The 20272-nt window shown below is 42.7% G+C and overlaps 1 protein-coding gene and 1 long non-coding RNA gene across 5 annotated transcripts in view; one reads left to right on the forward strand and one right to left on the reverse strand.

The window, feature by feature from the left end:
• WWP1 (WW domain containing E3 ubiquitin protein ligase 1) overlaps window positions 1–20272 on the reverse strand; it is a 197966-nt gene that overhangs the window by 166014 nt on the left and 11680 nt on the right. Inside the window, exon 1 of one of the 2 annotated variants that reach the window (XM_074986995.1) lies at window positions 1575–1725. The exons of the other annotated variant lie outside the window; for it this stretch is intronic. The gene's annotated coding sequence lies outside the window, so the exon portion shown is untranslated. Of the gene's footprint in view, window positions 1–1574; window positions 1726–20272 lie in introns of those variants that run through there. 2 annotated transcript variants of the gene reach the window in all.
• Window positions 1817–20272, forward strand: part of LOC142009242 (uncharacterized) — a 67387-nt gene continuing 48931 nt past the window's right edge. For all 3 annotated transcript variants that reach the window (XR_012644389.1, XR_012644388.1, XR_012644390.1), the window contains exon 1: window positions 1817–2031. This is a non-coding gene — a long non-coding RNA (uncharacterized LOC142009242). The remainder of the gene's footprint in view (window positions 2032–20272) is intronic.

The following is a 20272-nucleotide window of genomic DNA, read 5'->3' on the forward strand; positions in this document are numbered from 1 at the left end:
CATATTAATTATAAATTTCCACTTAATAAAAAGCTTAAGGAATTTGTGACTAATTATAACAAGTGACATCAACAGTCAAGTTATTCCTTCCCCAAAAAAAGCGTTTTGTAGCACAAGCAAAATGTTATTGTAGAACTATTTTTATTGGAAGTGCTATCCAGCCACACAAGTTAAATATACTAAATGCATGACAGCATAATCAAGTGAGCCAATTGTAGCATAATTGTGTAACCTGGGTATTTACCCAACCATTTTTATATGAACAGCGAATCATCACTGAAACGTAACAATGATTTTTGGTTGCATATGTAGAACTTTGACAAGGATTTAAGCATTCTGCAACAAATTTGTGTACTAATTTATCCCTATCTTATTTTGGTTTAACTAAATGCTTGTGCAATGGGTCATACATCAAGACTGATGTCTTTACAGTGTAGTTTATTTTATAACCAAGATAAATCTCTAAATTGAAGACAGGTATGTTATAAAAGGGACAGTAAATTGAACTCACTGGTCTTGTCTACAGTACCTCCCTACTTCAAAGGGAGCATGGTAAGTAGGGTGTTGGGAGTTTATTAATGAGGTGCTGCCATGCAACTTCGAAGTACCGGCGGGTGAGCTGCGGCTAGGGGTGAGCCAGCACTTCAAAGTTTAACACTTCAGAGTTGCCGGGGGGGGGGGGGGGGTGCGCAATTTGCTCAATGAAGTGCTGCTTATGCACCGCAGCACTGAATTAATAAACTCCCAACACCCTACTTACCATGCTCCCTTCCAAGCAGGGAGGCTGTGTAGACACAGCCACAACCACTGTGTTGCAGTAGCCTCACCCTAGCATGTGTAATAAAAACAATTAACTTGCACAGTTTCTGCTAAACCACTGAGATTTTAACATCAAACTACGAATCCCACAAGTAATCAGACGTTACAGGGCACCAGAAACCTCACCAAGCACTTCTAACCTGGGCAGTAAAAGCGCGAGCTCTCTCTCTCCGGCCCCACCACGCGTTGTAAGGGAGCCCAGTACCAGCCCTGCCAAAAGGGGGCAGAGTGGGAAAGTCAGGGTCACAGGCCGTCGCGGGGGAGTGGGGCTGGATTTCGGGGTGACCCCTGACTGGGCTGCAGGGAAGGCAGTGACACGTCTCTTCCCCATCTCCCATGCCTCCTCTTCCACTGCCGTGGGGAAAGCGACCACGGCCGCCTCTGCGACTGCCCCACTGCGTCCCAGCGCCCGAACACGCTCGGCTCAGCGCGTCGCGTCGCGGCACGGGTCAGGGCTCAGCCCCGTCCACCCCCGCGGCCAGGCCCAGGAACAGCACAAACAAGCTTCCCCGCCTGACCCGGAGACCTTCCGCCTCCGCTGCCAGCGGGCAGGGGCCAAGGGGGGCCACGCCGGTGCGGCTCCCTTCGCCATTTTGACCCGACCCATCTCCCGCTGGCAGGGGGCAGAGCCTGTCTGCCTGGAGACACCAGCAGCTGGCGGCGAGAAAGTGTCCGCTTCCCTCGGGCGAGAAGGGGCCCCGCCGGGCTGTCAGGCCGGACGCCAGGGAAGCAGCTCCGGCCAAGCCTGCTCTTACCGTGGCCCGAAAGCCGCCGCCGCCCCGTCTCCGCCGAGGCGCCTCACCCTGCCGCTGCCGCTGCCGCCGCCGCCGCGCAGAATGATGCCATCTCACGGCGGAGGCATCGGCGGCTCGCGCACAACAACCCCCTCCCCACCGCTCGTGCGCCCCTAACTGCCAGCGCCGCGCCGCCCTCCGAGCGAGCGCGCGTACGTGCGTCTACGGCGCGCCCCCGCCGGGAGAGCAGGAACTTATAGAGCAGCCCCAGCTACTACCGCCCGGGCATAGGCCCCGGCCTGAACCAGCTCATCCACAGGGGAATGAGCCAACCGCCCCAGCGAAAGGGAGGGGGTGAGGGTTTTGGTCAAGTGTATTGACTTGAGTGTCCCAGGCTGAACGAATTTCGGTGCAAGGGGGGAAGCGGCGACTGAACCATCCTCTTAGGCTGCGTGTGCACTATGAGATACATTTTCAGGTAAGGCAGTTAGCTGGGTATCACCACGTGAATGTCTTAACTGTAAATACCATTAGCTGGACTTAGGGTGCACTAATATTAATATCACAGTATTATCGAAAACAACAAGAAGTCCTGTAGCACCTGATAGGCTAACAGATATTTTGGAGCGTAAGCTTTCGTGGGTAAAGACTTGCTTCATCAGATGCATCTGATGAAGTGGGTCTTTGCCCACGAAAGCTTATGCTCTAAAATAATCTGTTGGTCTATAAGGTGCACAGGACTTCTTGTTTTTGAAGATACAGACTAACACGGCTACCTCTCTGATACAGCATTGCTTGTATCTGTGACGTGTAGCATCAAGCTCAAATTCAAAAGTTCCATTAAAGGCTAGTGTGGGAGCACCACGTGTTAAAATCAAATTTATTAGCCTTCAGAGGTGTCCTGTATGTAACTCACAATGCCCATCTCACTGCTCCGCTCTGGCCGCTGCTCTCCAGGGGCATAGGACTTAGGTAACAGGAAGACCATGAGTTTCAAATCGGACCAAGAAGCCCATCCTGTGGGGTCATATTTGTATGAGAGCCTGAGAAATGTCTTTATTCCTTTGCTATTAAGGCTTGTGAGTGCATCTACCCGTTAACAAATAGTTCTAGCATCAAGTCTGTGTTTGTATTTCTACACTTGGTACTTTTTTCTGTGCTGCCTGGCGCTAGCTGCAGTGGTTTGAATATTAGCCTGCTAAATCTGGCATTGTGAGTTCAATCCTTGAGGGGGCCATTAGAGAGCTGGGGCAAATAGAAAAGAAAAGGGGTGCTTGATTCTGCCAAGAGGGCAGAGGACTGGAGTCCATGGCCTCCTAAGGTCCCTTCCTGCTTTATGTTTCTCTCCAAAGCTGTTGTGAGGGTTGTGCTTGCATAAGAGGCTGAGAAACTTCTTCTCAGTGGTTTACATTTGTGCATGCACTGCCTCCTCCTTCTCCCACGTGCTCCACACAGTTGGGGGTCTTTCCTGCACTCAGCCACATCATGTGGGTAGCCCTCAATCCCATAAAAGGACATGCCTGCTGTTTGGTGCTGACCATGCTGTTGTGCAGCACCATGTCCTGGCTTGTGAGGTTAGGGCTCCAAAGATGGGAAAGATTTTGGGGGACTTGCTCCAGCCAAGGGAAGGTCTCCTCCAGTGGCTAACATATTCAGGTGGGACTACTTCAACTGACCCTTGACCAAAAATATTTTCAGGGCTTTTCTGCCACTGGGTGGAAGTCTCCTCTGGGTGGCTAAGATACTTGGGGGCTTGCTGCTGCCAGAGGGAGGTCTCCCCTGGCAGCTAAGATATTCAGGCGGACTAACTCAATTGGTCCCCCCACTGAAATCGCTCCCGTGCCCTGAGCAATGGACCCGTGGGGCTTGATGCCACCAGGGGAAGTCTCCCCCAATGGCTAAAATATTCGGGGGAACTAATTCAACTGGCCCCCCACCGAAACTCCCCTTGCCACCCATTTCAGACACCTAATGCTTTGATAGTTCTGTTATAAAATCTTTTTTCCTAACATTTCCTGTTTGTCTTTGTGCTTTGACTTCCCCAAAAAACAGAGGGTGTACGGCCAGTTAAGATTCGTGTTTCTGTTATAAGTTTAGTGCATGAAGTTTCACTGTCATCCCCCATGTTGGCAATGTCTGTGTAGTAAAAAGGGAAGACAAAAAATCTTTTTTCCTAGACTTTTCTATCTTCTTTCTTCTAACTTTGCGCTCCCTCACTCAGGGAAGAGTAGGTGGAGGGCCAGTTGAGAATACAGCCTGTCCCTGTGTTATTTTCAGGGATCAGATGCAATCACGGGTGTGGGGACAGTCAGTGGATGGCCAGTTGAGAACACAGCCTGTGCACAGAAGCCTTATAGTGCACTGGAAGGCCCAAGATCCTCCCCTCAACAACTCTCTTTTTTCAAAAACTTTCCTGTCATCTCTTCCTTCCAGCTTTTCTGGGTCCCTGTATTATTTTCAGGAATCGGACACTGTCATGGGTGGGGGACAGACAGTGGATGGCCAGTTGAGAATTCAGTTACAGCAGAAAGAGATTTCTGCTAACTTTTTGCCATCTCTGTGGCTGCCCTACTTTTCCTTCCTTCCGACGGGAAAAATGGATGTTTGCTTAGTGTGGGCGGTAAAAGAGGAAAATGCAATGTATGATGTCAAAAACCAGCAAACATACCCAGAATGCAACGGGGATGAGGGAACTGCGGGATAGGTTCCCACAATGCACTACTGCAACAGATGTTTGCCAGTTGAGTGTGGCGGCAATAAGTTGACTTTGTGAAGAGCACATGGGGAGGTGACAATAGTAAAAATCAAATTTATAAATTTCAGTTACAAAATCAATATTAATAGATTCAAGTTTATCTCATAGTGTAGACACAGCCTGAGATGGGAGCTGGAAGTTGGTGGGTGTCCTGATCACCCAGGCATGGTCAGTTGGGGAGGGGTGAGCATGGGCATGGAGCAGTGATGCCCTGTGGGGGCACTGAACCAAAGCAGGTTCTCTGTTGGGCGAGGTGTTGTTCAGGCAACGGGCTCAGATACCCTGTACTTTGTTCATCACACTTTGTCTCCTTGCCCCTTGGTAAGGGTGAACCTTTGGTTGTTGTAGGAAAGCCTGCAGTGGTATGTTAGAGCAGTGTTTCTTAAACTTTTTTGAGACCACGGAACACCAAATAATAATAGTTTTTATGCACAGCACTTTTGAAAATTTCCTTCAAAAATTATCAGACTTAAAAAATATATATACAGCAAAATCATGAAGTAATTTAATCAGGTATCATAGCAATGAAGAAGTAACATTGTATCTGGTTTTAATAAGAGAAAATGTATACTTCAAATTATTTTCCCAAACACTTGCAGCACACTTGTGAGTTATTCACAGAACACTAGGGTTCCACGGAACATAGTCTAAGAAACACTGTGTTAGAACAGGGATGAACAAAGTGGGGGATGGGCCCCTTCACAGGGGTGTGAAATTTCATACATGGGTCACAGCACAATTGGCTGGTAACTCTCAGGCTTATCCATCTCATTAAAAATGTTGAAATATATTAATTGTTTGATATATGTGTATTACAGTAACATATGGAGTTATGTATCATAGACCTGTGAGGGCCCTTCAGAGTTCATCAAGTCCACTCCCCTACCTTTTTAGCAGGGGCAAGCACCATTGTTGGCTTCTTCTCCCCTCCCCACCTTTTAAATCTATTTGCACCAGATCCCTAAATGGCCCCTCAGGAGCTCAGCTCACAACACTGGCTTTATGAGACTAATACCCAAGCCACTGAGCTATCCCTTGGTGAAAAGTAGATTTGCCCCAGGTTTCTAAAGGGCACCCGCAAGGATTGAGCTCACAACTCGGGGTGTAGCAAAGTAATGCTTAAACCACTGAGCTATCCCTCCCCCACCACATTTATCCACTGATTAATAAAATTTTTACATTCTACATACTAATTTTCTTACATGGGACAACAGGGGTTTTTTCAGATGAACATGATCAAAATTTCCATTGGATTACATTAGACAGGTTGTGGGGGGGCTGCTAATTGCAGTAGTGAAATGTGGGGCCCACCATGAAAAGTTTGCTCACCCCCATGTTAGAATATGTGTGTGTGGAGGGGTGGCGGGTATTATGTATTCCCTGCCTGATACTAGTGCACGAGTGACAGCAGAGGAGCGTGAAAGCTGAGCACCAGAGAAGAGCGGACTGGTCTGTAGTTAGCTTAGACCTAGTCTATATGTACATTTTGCATCGGATTTATGATTTTGGTTGAGGGGTTTGACTTTTTATCAAGCATTACTGGATTGGCACTGAAGAGCTGCAACCACAGGTCAGACCATTGTGCTAGGTAGGCACTGTAGAAACACAAAATAAAGCGACGGTCCCCATAGTTATACCTGTACAGCCTTTGTGTAGATCCAGTTGTTATACAGTTGGACACCACAGCTCATTCTACTTCACCTGATGGGCAGTTATGAGTATAGGAACATATAACTGCACCTGCTGCAGGGAAGAGGATTGTAATTGTAATTTTTGGATTTAGATAAGGCCTGCAGAAGGGACTCCTTCATTAGAGATTTTACACTCTTCTCATTAAGGAACAAGACCCCAGCATTTCCTATTAAAGTTTCTACATTTAACAAATACGCTTTCTCTCTCACACTCTTTCAGCATTCTGAAAACCCAGTTGGAAAAATAAGCCACTGACTTTGAAAAAATCATTTGCTGGTCATCTATAGGAAGTGTTTTAGACTAAGCTTTTCTAAAAATGATAGAGCAGAAAAACTGGGTTTCTCTAAACCAGAAAGAGCAGTGGGAGTATTTTGGAAATTAAGATAATAAGTATAATTTATGAATTTTAACACAGTAATTGTAGCACAGGAGATGTCGGCTGTATAGACAAACTCAGAAGTCTGCAGTAGGCTGTAAAATAGCAGACTTTACTTAAAAACCTAATAAAGTGTATGGACTTACAAAGTTCAGGAACTATAGCCACCTTTTTTATAAATTCTAGCTTTAAGTTATAAAGAAAGTAGTAGGCAGCCTTCTGACCTTAAGTATAAAATCCTGTGCTGAATTGACAACCTCTTTCTTCTTCATCCAAATGCAATAGGGAACAGGAAGAATTAGAGGCCCTGACCTAGTCAAAGAAGTATGAGGTGGATGGGATAACAGAGACTTGGTGAGATGATTCGCATAACTGGAGCATGGTCATGGAAGAGTATAAACTGTTTAGGAAGGACAGACGGGGGAGAAAAGGAGGAGGAGTTGTGCTCTATGTGAGGCAGCAATAGGATAGCTCAGAGCTCCAGTATAAAAGAGGGAGAAAAACCAGTTGATTGTCTTTGGGTTAAGCTTAGAGACAGAAACAACAGAGGTGATGTTGTCATTGGTATCTGCTACAGACCACCAGATCGGAGAGATGACATAGGTGAGCACTTCTTCAGACAACTAAGAGAAGCTTCCAAATCACAGGCCCTGGTTCTCATGGGAGACTTTAATCATCTGGACATTTGTTGGGAGACCAATAGAGCAGCACACAGACTATCCAGGAAGTTTTTTGGGAATGTTGGAGATAACTTCGTCATAGAAGTGCTGAAGGAACTGACCAGGGGCTGTGCACAACTTGACCTGCTTCTCACAAACAGGGAAGAACTAGTAGGACAAATAGACGTGGGTGGCAACCTGGGCTGCAGCAACCATGAGATGGTAGACTTCAGGATCCTGACAAAAGGAAGAAAGGTGAGCAGTAATATACAGACCCTTGTTTTCAAAAGAGTAGACTTCGACTCCCTGAGAGAACTGATGGGCAGGATCCCTTGGGAAATGAAGATGAAGGGGAAAAGAGTTCAAGAGAACTGGCAGTATTTTAAACAAGTCTTACTGAAGACACAGGAACAAACCATCCTGCTGCATAGTAAGAAATGCAAATATGACAGGCAACCAGCTTGGCTTAACAGGGAAATCCTTGGTCAGCTTGAACTCAAAAGGTTGCGTATAAAAAATGGAAAAGTGGACAGTTGACTAAGGAGGAGAATACATACATGGTTGGAGAATGCCGGGCAGTAATCAGGAAAGTGAAAGCACAATTGGAACTGCAGCTGGCAAGGGATGTAAAAGGTAACAAGAAGGGTTTCTACAGGCATGTTCACAATAAGAGGGTTAATATGGAAGATGTGGGGCTGTTACTGGATGAGAGAGGTAACCTAGTGGCAGAAGGTGTAAGAAAAGCTGAAGTACTTGATGCTTTTTTTGCCTCAGTCTTCACAGACAAAGGCAGCTCCCACACTACAGTGCTAGACAATCCAATATGGGAAGGTGGAGGGCAGCCATTGGTGGGGAAGGAATGAGCTACCTAGGAAAACTAGATGTACACATATCCATGGGTCTGGATTTAATGCACCCAAGGGTACTGAGGGAATTGGCAGATGTCATTGCTGAGCCTTTGGCCTTTATCTTTGAAGACTCTTGGAGATTGGGAGAGATACTGGATGATTGGAAAAAGGCAAATGGAGTGTCCATCTTTAAAAAAAGAAAAGAAGGATAATGCAGTGAACTATAGACAGGTCAGCCTTACCTCAGTCTCTGCAAAAATAATGGAGGGGGTCCTCACGGAATCCATTCTGGATCACTTGGAAGAGGGGAAAGTGATCAAAATCGTCAACATGGATTCACCAGGGGCAAGTCATGCCTGACCAATCTGATTAACTTCTAGGATGAGGTAACAGGTTCTGTGGACATGGGGCAGTCAGTGGATGTGAAATACCTTGACTTCAGCAAAGCTTTTGATACAGTCTCCCACAACATTCTTGCACATAAGGAAGTATGGATTGGATCCATGGACTATAAGATGGATAGAAAGCTGGCTTGATGGTCAGGACCAACGGGTAATGGTCAGTGGCTCAATATCTGGATAGCAGTTGGTTTCAAGTGTAATGCCCAAAGACCCGGTTCTGGGGCTGGTGTTGTTCTACATCTTTATTAATGACCTGGATGAAGGACTGGATTGCACCCTCAGCAAGTGTGCAGATGACACTAAGCTAGGGGGAGAGGTAGATACATTGGAGGATAGAGGTAGGATCCAGAGTGACCTGGATAAATTGGAGGGGTGGGCCAAAAGAAATCTGACACAGTTCAACAAGGAGAAGTGTAGAGTCCTGCACTTGGGATGTAAGAATCCCAAGCTTTGTCATAGGCTGGGGACTGACTGGCTAAGCAGCAGTACAGTGGAAATGGATGAGGGGTTATGGTGGATGAAAGTCTGGATATAAGTAAACAGTGTGCCCTTGTAACCAAGAAGGCTAACGGCATATTAAGGTGCATTAGGAGGAGCATTGCCAGCAGATCTAGAGAAGTGGTTGTTTCCCTTTATTCAGCATTGGTGAGGCCACATCTCAAATACCGTGTCCAGTTTTGGGCCCCCCAGCGTAGAAGGGATGTGGATGTGTTGGAGCAAGTTCATTGGAGGGCAGCCAAAATGATTAAGGGGCTGGAGCACGTGACCTATGAGAAGAGGCTGAGGGATTTGGGCTTATTTCGTTTACAGAAGAGAAGACTGAGGGGTGATTTAATAGCATCCTTACACTTCCTGAAGGGGAGCTCTAAAGAGGATGGAAAGAAACTGTTCTCAGTGGTGACAGATGGCAGAACAAGAAGCAGTGGTGTGAAATTACAGGAGAAGAGTAGGTTGGATATTAGGAAAAACTACTTCACCAGGATGATGGTGAAGCATTGGCATGTGTTGCCTGGAAAGGTGGTGGATTCTCCATCCTTAGAGGTTTTTAAGTACAGGCTTGACAAGATCCTGGCTGGGATGACTTAGTTGGGGTTGATCCTGCTTGAAGCAGGGGGCTGGACTAGATGACCTCCTGAGGTCCCTTCCAGCCATATGATTCTATGATTCTATGAACTTTTTATGATTTCTGTCAAGGGTAAGCAAAGGGGCCACTCCACGCATTTTGGTAAGCCAGCACATGCCATCCATTTCTGCTTTATTCATTAAATAATCTCACCATCTATTGTAAAAAGACCCCATTATGTTCTTTACACAACAAAGTATTTACACTTAACTGAATACACAATTTTCCAAAAATTTCCTTTGAAGACAATTTATATTACAAACTACTTTGTGAACACTTTTAACATTTGAAATAACGACACTAACACTAAACTTTTATTTACAACTAAAGTTCATTTTTAAGTGTGAAGAAGAAAGTTTCTGGGGGCACTAACAAAGGAGGTGAAGTTAAGTCTTATTTCTATTTTTGCCCTGGTCATTATTAACTGAAGGTGGCGGGGACAGTCTAAAGGAGCCAGGGCTCCAGATGCTGCCTTGGTAGCAGCAGTAGTGGGCAGAATAGTTTCCTCAATTGCCACAGGTCATTGCAGTCAGGACAGAATTGTCAGATGAGCTGGATCCAGCCCATGATCCTTTTGTTATCCACCCCTGCCTTATGGGAAAGCCGATTCAACTACTGAGTATATAACCACCATCTACTGTATTCCTTGTACATTTAATGCCACAACACTCTCTCACCCTGCTCTGTATCCTGAAAAAGTAGTATGTATTTTTAATGTTATCCCACTTGCCCAGTAGAATATACTATCGGGTTTAGTGAGACTACCAAGTGAAAGCATCTCTACAGTCTTCTTAACGAGCCTTTCCTGCAAACACGCCTTCCATTTTTATATCACGTGATCAGTTGTACCTTTACTTGCATTACATAATAGTTTATATTTAGTGATTAGATACAAAGATCAGCTATGCCTTTGTATGTGTTACAAAACCCATCTTTGTGTCAATTCAGTAAATATAAATTATTACTCAAACCACAGTGACCAGTCAGCAGCCTAAATATGAATATGTCACTGACCCTTTCATAACATTTAAGTAGTGCATTGTCTTCTGTGTTGGAGCATATTGCATAGCCTTCCTTTTTTCCCTCTTGGTTCATTATTGCTATTCCCTTTTTTAGTCCTTTTTGACTAAATTTTTAATTCATGCCTACTCTCAGGACTTGTAATTTATTTTTCTACACTTTAAAGTATGTTTTGCTTCCTTATCTACCATTTCATTGCCAGCTACCCAGCATATGTTGGAATCCCTGTTAGAACTTTGGTCATGCCTACACATACCAATTCTATTATCAAAAACAATCTCATTTATTAGATCACTCCAGCTTTCTAAGATAACTTTATATACTGAATAATCCAAAAGGATAACAGCTAAGGTTCCCTTATGTTCCACATCCAGGTTAATATTGTTATTCCCCTCTATTCTAATATTATAATGGCTAGAAAATTAGATGTTCTCTTAGATTTCTTAACTTCACTGTCAAGGAAGCAAAATGCTACTCCCACTCTTGGGGGTTTGTTTTTTTTTCCCCCATCTTTAGATCCATATTGCATTTACCATTACATGAACTGAGATCTTAGCTGTCATCTAGGAGGAGTGGCCAACCGTAGCTCATGAAACACAAGTGGCTCTTACACCGTTAAAGTCTGGGTCACAGAGTTACCCGCAGCTCCACACATTCTCTACCTTTCATACTGGAGAGGGGAATTTGGGGTTCTGCCTTGCAGCCAGGTGGTGAGGTAGAGCCTTCTACCCGGCAGGGAAATGCTCTTGGGGCTTCAGCCCCACAGGGTGCACCTGCCAAGTCTTGGGGATTGAGCAGGAACAGGACTGAATCCTGAACCTCAGTGGGTGCATCCTATGGAGCTGAAGCCCCAAGCCTCAGCAGATGTGCCCCAGCTCTTAAACTTCTGAAGATTGTTGTATGCAGCTTGGTGGGGGAGTAAGTTTAGCTACCCCTGTCGTATAGGATGATTTTCTTTCCCTTTATTTTATTATATAATTTAAAATCTGCATATAGAGAGTTTACTTCCTAGGTATAATTTAGTGTCCTATAAACTTGTATCTCTTCCAGTTCTTCCATTTCTCTCAACTTTTTTACCCACAGTTTAACACTAAGAGCATGAGTTTATGTTTGTTTCCTCCACTTACTTCCCAGTAAAACAAAGCAGCAGAAATGCAGCACTTTAAAGACTAACAAAATGATATATTCAGTGATGAGCTTTTGTGGGACAGACCCACTTCTTCTGAATATGATTATGCAGCGCCTCATTGGTATAATGGTGGCCACGTATGATTCAGAAGTGCTGCTTACAGGATGCACGCTGCCCGTGTACACGGGGCCTTTCGAAAAGACCCCCTGACTTTGAAAGCCCCTTCCCATTTTTTATGGGAATAAGGGTTCTTTCAAAGATGGGGTTTACTTTCAAAAGAGCTTCACCTACACTGCTTTTCTTCTTTCGAAAGAAGCTCTTTTGAAAGAAGAATATGCAAATAAGGTGTCAGATATGTAAATCTGCACCTCATTTGCATTTTGATTTCCTCATTTGCATGCCTCTTTCAAGAGCACAGTGCTAGTGTAGACAGAGCCATGGTGCTGGATCATTTGATCCCCAGCCCATTCTTTTGAAAGAGTGGGGACTGTGTGGATGCTCTCTATCAAAAGAGTGGATCAATTTTTTGATCCGCTTTTTTGTGTGTGTACACATTCTTTTGGAAGAGAACTTCTTTCAAAAGATCGCTGTAGTGTAGACCTAGCCTCACTGTTCAAAAATAAGAGGGTACTACCCTTGCAATTAGGAGTATACAGTTAGTGTAAACAGATCATATTGTTCATTCACATATAATATACTAAGTAGCAAACACAAATAGTGTTGTTAATTGGCTGCCCGGTCCTAGCCCTCTGTAGTGCAGAGTATGATTTAAATTTGAATAAAACTTTATGCATAGTTCTGGGTTTCTCTTTTCTATCCCACCCACACTTTAACCTTTCCCCGTTACATGATACAGTAAACTTTTCCATATCTGGCAGCCTCAGGACTGGCAGGTTTCTGGATATTCAAATATTCTGGATAATAGAGAGGTAGACCTAGCAATGCACAACACTAACGAAAAACAAGATTAAATATTAAGAAATAAACAAAAATGTATGCAGAGTGCTTTATTTACCAACAACAATAGTACTGTACACTGTAACCTTGTACTGTACATTCATCCTTCACTATACAAGCACAATTGGTTCCCAAATTTCTGCTCGTAGGAGAAGACTCATAAAAGCGACACTAAATTCCCATTAAAATACATGTAGAAGTCTCCAATTTGTTCCAAGTGCTTGTGACTTGACATAAACCAGTTGAGTTTAGGTACTTTTCTGATGTATTTGAATAGTTTGGTACCAGAAATAGGATGTAGTGTATGTATGTAGAGCAGGGATTCCCAATCTATGGGTTGGGAGCCAAACATGGGTCCCACTAGATTTGTTGAAAGTCACCAGCTGGGCAGTTCCTAGCTGCATGTGGGGGTTAAAGAAGCCTTTTGCAGTTTCTTAACACTGCTGCCTCAGGCAGATATCTATCAATAGAGATAGCTACTGGAGATGGCAGCTATCTCTATCACTAGGGATAGCAATTACCTTATGCCTAGCTGCTGAAACCTTAACACCTGAGTTAATTGGTTTTAACAACTGTTACCTGCTGGGAGCAGGAGGGCTGGGATCATAGGAAAATATAGGCTACAAAAGTGCTCTCTAGTATACATTGTTGTAAGGGTAGACATTAATAGTTTATTTAAACCTATCCAAACAGCTCTGATTTGTGTGGGTTAGAGTTTTGTGTGAAGCTCTGCAAGCTTGACAGCCTTAGGGAATTCCATCAGACAAGGGATATACAAAATAAGTGCTTAATGTGCTGCTTTTCCTATGGGTTCATACATATCTCATTGATTGGCAGTGGTGGACCAAAATTATATTACTGAACATTTTATGCCTCCTTTCAAAAAACACTAATAGCATTCTGCTTTCACACGCTGGGATAATATAGCAAGAGCAGAGGCCGTGGCCACACTAGCGCCTCCTTTCGCAGGGGCTATGGTAATGTGGCACTTTGGGATATGCTAATGAGGTGCTGCCATGAATATGCAGTGTCTTATTAGCATAATGACAGCCACGTGTGCTTCAAAACTGCTTGTTTTGAAACGCAGCTGCCCGTGTAGCCGGGGGGTCTTTCAAAATGGACCCCTGATTTTGAAAGCCCCTTATTCTCATCTGGTTTTGGGAATAAGGGGCTTTCGAAATCAGAGGTCCATTTTGAAATGTCCCCTGGCTACCCAGGCAGCTGCATTTCAAAATTGGCAGTTTTGAAGCACGCGCAGATGCCATTATGCTAATGAGGTGCTGCATGTTCATGGTAGCACCTCATTAGCATATTCTGAAGTGCCACATTACCATAGCCCCTCCAAAAGGAGGGGCTCTTGTGTCCACAGCCGGCAAAAAGAAGCAGGATTACTACATTAAAATGGCCACCCAGAAGTCCATGCTCCAGGCCCTCTTCTCCATCAGAAAATAAATTGGTATTTCTTTGCCAGGCATTTTGAAATATCTGTAGAATAGACGTTGCGCAACTTTTCCATGGAACAGAATCACTCATTTTAACTTCAGTGAGCAGCTCCACTCTTCTCTGCATGTAGAATACTGGCAGTGAACATCAAGATAAGGGAGTGGTCACATTCTTTTAGCCCACATGGTGCTTTTGATCAAAAACTCTGTTATGGAAATGTCTGCTAGAATTTAATAGGGATGGAAAAAGAAGTAATTTACAGAAATTGCTGTAGAAACCTGTAGAATTTAATAAAGAATAAAGTCCAGTTTCTTGAATTTTTGAACTATCCCATATAACAGTGTGGTAAAACTATTATCTTTCCATTCTATAGAATGGATCAAAAATTCTGTAAAAAGGATCTCATCTATCCAATTCTGTAGGACTCTTGCAGAAAGTAAAGGGAAAGCGTGCCTGCTGCACCTCCCTATTATGTGCTGCTGTTAATATCTCAGCAGGCCAAACCTTTCAGTCTTTAATCAAATAAAATCCAAACCGGAGTTGAGGTTTGAAAGATTAAGACAAGCATGTGTTCTGTTTGTCTGTTTGGTTGGAATTTGGGGTCCAATATAATCAAGTTTTAAATGAAACTGATATGTCATGCTGACCTGTTTTTCCAGCTGTGTAGATTAGTAACAGAGACAAAGCCATGCTAGTCTATATACTATCAAAACAAAAAGCAGTAAAGTAGCACTTTAAATGTATCTCTCACGTGGAGTAATCGAGGCATAAGTTGACGGTGGGGCACAGATTGTTAAAGTCACATTTCCTGGACACTACAGTCCAAATCAAGGATGGCCTAATTGGTACCACACTCTACCGGAAACCCACTGATCGCTATGCTTAGGTACACAGTTCTAGCTTCCATCCTGCACACATAACTATATCCATTGTTTACAGTCAAGCCCTTAGGTACAATTGCATTTGCTCTGATCCTACTGACAGAAACCAAAAATTACAAGATCGATACCAAATATTCATAAACCTGAATTACCCACCAGGAGAAACAAGAAACAAATCAACAGGGCCAGATGAATACCCAGAGACCAACTACTCCAAGATAGGCCCAAAAAAACCAAGAACAGAACACCACTGATCATTACCTACAGCCCCCAACTCAAACCACTGCAATGCATTATTAAAGACCTAAAACCTATCCTTAATCAGGATGCCACACTCCAGAAGACCCTAGGTGATAGGCCTGTTCTCTCCTACAGACAACCTCCCAACCTTATGAGGATTCTCACCAACAACCACAGTCTATACTGCAGGAACACCAGTCCTGGGACTTTTCCGTGAAACAAAGCCCACTGCCAGCGTTGTCCACATATCTGTTGTGGAGATACCATTAGTGGACCTAACCAGGTTAGTCACAGAAGCACAGGCACATTCTCATGTTCCTCAACTAACATCATATATGCCATCATGTGCCAACAATGCTCAGATGCTTTGTATATTGGACAGACTTCAGACTCTCTCAAAGAGTTAATGGGCACAAAACAGACATCAAAACACCCCTGATCCACAAACCAGTTGATCTACATTTTAATGGAGTGAGCCATTCTGTTAATGACTTAAGAGTTTGCATCTTATTGAAGAAGAATTTTCACTCTGCTTTGGAAAGAGAGACTGCTGAACTCTCTTTCATATTCAAATTTGACACATTAACACGTGGTTTGAACCAGGATGCAAATTCTCTGGGACACTTTAGGGGCTCTTTTGCATGTTGGGCTTAATCTAATTCTTGACTCCCCCACCCCATCCCTCTGCTCTCTGATTTGCTCACCTTGATCATTTTTTTCTGATTTGTCAACCTTGATTACTGTTTTTGGTTCTCTGTGCCTTAAATATTGAGTCTGTTCTTGTATGGCTATGGTCTAAAGAAGTGGGTCTGTCCCATGAAACTCACCTACTGAATTATTTTGTTAGTCTTTAAAGTGCTACTTTACTGCTTTTTTCTTTTGACAGCTGTGTAGAGTTTAATTACAGAAAACAATGTTTAACAAAGTTTAAGTGAAGATTTATCCAACCAGCTTCTGTTAAAAACTCAGTTCCAGCAAAGGCTTGTTACTTAAAACTCATGGAATATAAAACACCCAGTACGCTCATTTTGTCTATTCATTATTTTTCGGCCACTTCCTCACATTGAAAACTCATCTGATTTGTGCAATATTGATTTTTGGCCTGTTTGCACACTACGTTTTTCCAAATAGCTATCTCCCATTGAAAATCTGTGTTGCAGATAATTCTTCATCAAGCATACTATCCTGTATTTTTCTACAAAAATATATGTTTTGTTTTTATGGTAGCTGAAATCTGACCTAGAGAAGTGTGAAAAAGTACCTTAAAATCAGAATATCTGATTGTTACAGAATGTCTTCTTTCTTACTCACATCAGAAGTAAATGGCAGCATTTTTGTTAGGGGGGGGAGTTGTGAGTTAATTGAATCAGAATCCCCCTAAAACAAGCAGTCAAACCTGTGGCGTATGGGCCGCATTCAGCCTGATGGAATTTTTTTACGGCCCAAGGCTGGGAGCCAAATGGGTCACAGGGCCCCACTGGCAGCTCCAGCCCTGGGTTGCTGGCTGAGGCCTGGAAATCCCAACAGCCCCAGGGCTGGGAGATGACCAGAGAGCAGAGCCCCATCAACAGCTTTAGCCCCGGGGACCCGGCCCGGGCCAGGGAAACCCTTGCAGTGCCAGGGCTGGGAGCCCCAACGGTAGCTCCTCCAACCCTGGGGATCTGGTTGCAGTGGGGGCAGCCGCAGGGCTGGAAGTCAGCCAGGGTGCAGGGTACCTTAAATTTATATTTAAATTAAAATTATGTATGAGCAAATAACAATTCTACACATCACATTTTATTAACTATTAATAAAATTATAGAACAATAAAATTCATATTAACTTCTCAATTAAAATTATTGTACTATATTCAAAAACAAGATCTGAAAAAATATTATAAAATATACCTAAACATAGTCTATACTAACAAATAGTTGAGACTTTCTGATAGAAATACATTTTCTTTGGTGGCCCTGAAAGCGATCAGTTTTCATTTGTGTGGCCTTCAGTAGGCTTTGAGTTTGCCATGCCTGTCCTAAAACCTTCTACAACATCTAATCTAAAGTCTTTCAGTTTTCAGCTGATGTACAATGACTTCTGCTTATTACATTAATCCTTATTTTCCCATTTTTTGTTACCTTGTGATTATGCTTTATACAAATCAATGAGAATTCCTTAGCTATACATTTGGAAACCAAGGAAAAACAGATTCCTTATGCCTGTCCCCTCTTTTTCTCAACAGCCTTCCTCGTTATACGCTCAAAACTCCTAACCTACTTGATTGGAACAATAGGGTACGTCTACACTGGGAACTAACTTCAAAGATAACTTCAAAGTTAGGCACTACTTTGAAGTAGCCAGCAGAGAGTCTACGCACATTTCCCTTCCTTTGAAGTTAACTTCGAAGTAGGGAGCCCAAGTTCAAAGTCCTTACTCCATTCCCGGGAAAGGAGTAGTGCCCTATTTCAAAGTTTAACTTCAAAGTAGGGTGTGTGTAGACACTCAGCTTCGAAGTTGCTTACTTGCAAGTTGTAGTTCGAAGTAAGCAACTTTGAAGTTATTTTTGTAGTGTAGAAACAGCCTGTATGTGTGTGTGGAGGGAAGGTGAGTGAGAATTGAAATTTATTCATTTATTTTAATTAAACCTACTGTCTCTGTTCTTCAACTATATCTCCTCAAAATGGTGTCATGCTCAGATTGCGACACTTGGTATATTCTCTTTCAGATTTGTTGTTTGCAGTGGGTATACTAGTGAAGCAGCCATCAGTTTCCAAGTTGTTGTTTTGTTTTTTTGTTTTTTTTTTCCATGTAAGAATAAAGTGATTGTGTGCCAGATTCTGAAACAACATTGTGATTGCGTTTTGGAAACGGGAGTTTGAGCTGATAGGATATCTCTTCACAGAACTAAATCAAGCTAGATCATGCACAAATGAGTCCACATTCTTGAAAGTGTGAGATGGCACTTGTTTAAATATTGCAATCCATGGAGTTTTCTAAATTCAGCTGCTAGGTCTTTTCACGTGGCTGTATTTGTCAGGGAGGCAAAGTCTAACAGCACCTTCTCTCAATAACTTCTTTTCAAATGTAAAGTAGCATGGATTTGCTCTGCTTTGGAACACTTGGAGGTAGATGGTGACACACTCTTTAAGCCTAGTACACTACAGTATTTTTCCGTTCTAATTCTGTGGTGCTTAGATGTAATACTGTTTGTAATTGCTGGAACTGAGAGCACTGGCTGCTGGGAGTCTGGAAGCACAGGAAACAGGAAGGAGAAGGGAGGCGATTAGCCAGGGGTTTAGGAGAGCTACAGAATGATGCAGCAGCTTTGTAAATAGTTTCACGTTTGTAAATAAAGTCCTGTTGAAATGTGTGAGTACCTTACTTGCATGATGCAACATTTTCTTGATCATATTATTTAATGGGCTTGTCTACACTGGCCCCTTCCTTCGAAGGGGGCATGTAAATGAGCCGGATCGGTGAATAGCAGTGAGGTGTTGTGCTGCATATGCAGCACCTCATAAGCTTAATTCTCCCACTGTGAACTTTGAAGTGCCATTACTTCCAAAATGTTTTGGGAGTAAGGGAATTTCGAAGTTGTGCAGGTACTTTGAAGTGCTGGAGGCTACATGGCTTGCTGCCGCTTCAAAGCTAGCAACTTCAAAGTTCGCACAGGGAGAATTAAACTAATAAGTTTTTGCACGTGGACCACAGAACCTCATTACTATTCAGCTATCTGTCTCGTTTACACACCCCTTTCAAAGGAGGAGCTAGTGTAGACAAGCCAAATGTAGTTTTCACTCTCCCTTTGCTTTTGTTCTTAGTGAAAAGTACCCATTTGTTAAGCTTTGTCAACCCGTCTGCATAGCCAAAGACGTTCCCTATAAATGCAACCTCTCTTACAAATGTTATTCTGGGACAAATATTTTTCCCTCCCCTCATTTACATCTTGTTGCCCTGTGTTTTCTGATTGGAGCACTGATTATTGGGAGGTAAAATTGCTATAACAAAGAAAATCTGCCTCTTTTGTAAGTGATTAATGTAGGCTGGAAGAGGCCAGCGTAATAGTGATGACACTTTAGGTGATATCTCAATTGGAAAAAAACAAACAAACAAACAAAAAAAGACCACCAAAGCCACAAATCAGAGAATCATAGTCCTGTAGTTCTGTGCTAGGTGTCCTTTCCCAAATGCAAAGCAGCTGTAAAGATGGCAGATCTAACCAGTGAAGATTTTTACAGTACAGGAACATTCCACAGATGGCATAGAGGTTGGCTGTCAATTTATGCTATATCTCCCTCTTTATTCCCTGAGCACATATTTGAAATTGCTTACAAAATATGCATTATTGTAATGTTAAGGTATTAAATATCCTAATGATAGGTCGCTATAAAAAGGCTGAGGGCCAGCCCAGCTTTGAATACACAGAATGCATGCACACTAGATTATTGTTCAAAACTCACATGAAAATTTCTCTTTATGCTTAGAACAGGAGGTATAAATCTTAGTGTGAGCTTACTTCTGTTGTGGCTATTTCCATGATTTTTCCCTTAATACTTCCCTCTACCCTCTCTTCTTCCATAAGTCTTCATTTCTTTTCCTTCTGAATTGGATCTCATGAGACCAACAATGTAGTTACCAGAGGAACCAGTAAAGGAAGCCTATAGCTCTCTACAGAATCCTTCAGGATATTGATAACCTATTTCTGTCCTTATTTATCAAATATGAGTAGGGTCATATTTTGTCAAAGTGTGGATTATGTATTTTTATACGTAATGTTTAAGATTTAGATGTCAAACTAATACCCGTCTTTACTACTATTCGGTAATCTTGGAGAAAAGACCTTTCTGTATTATCTAAAGTTGTTAATACCGAAAGGAATTAGAGAATGTTTGACGCAGGAATCAGAGTGCAACTTTAAATTTGTTTATTGTGTCATGTTTACTAGAAAGACGTCTTACAATTATTTTAGTGAAGATCATTGTTAATTTTGTATATGTTTTTAAAGTATATATAAAGTTTCAATCTTGTAATACATTAGCTTTAAAAATATAATTGTATTAGTCAAAATAGGCAGTTTTAGAAAATTGTTATTTTTAATTGTGAAAAGAGGACTTCCTTGCTTTGATTTTCATGGAAGCACTGCTCATATTTTTGTTTAACTATGCAATCTTATAGTATTCTCTATCAGGTGATGGTCTTTTTAATCAGATTTACAT

The sequence above is a fragment of the Carettochelys insculpta genome, chromosome 2 (genome assembly GCF_033958435.1).
Source record: "Carettochelys insculpta isolate YL-2023 chromosome 2, ASM3395843v1, whole genome shotgun sequence".
Lineage (NCBI taxonomy): Eukaryota > Metazoa > Chordata > Testudines > Carettochelyidae > Carettochelys > Carettochelys insculpta.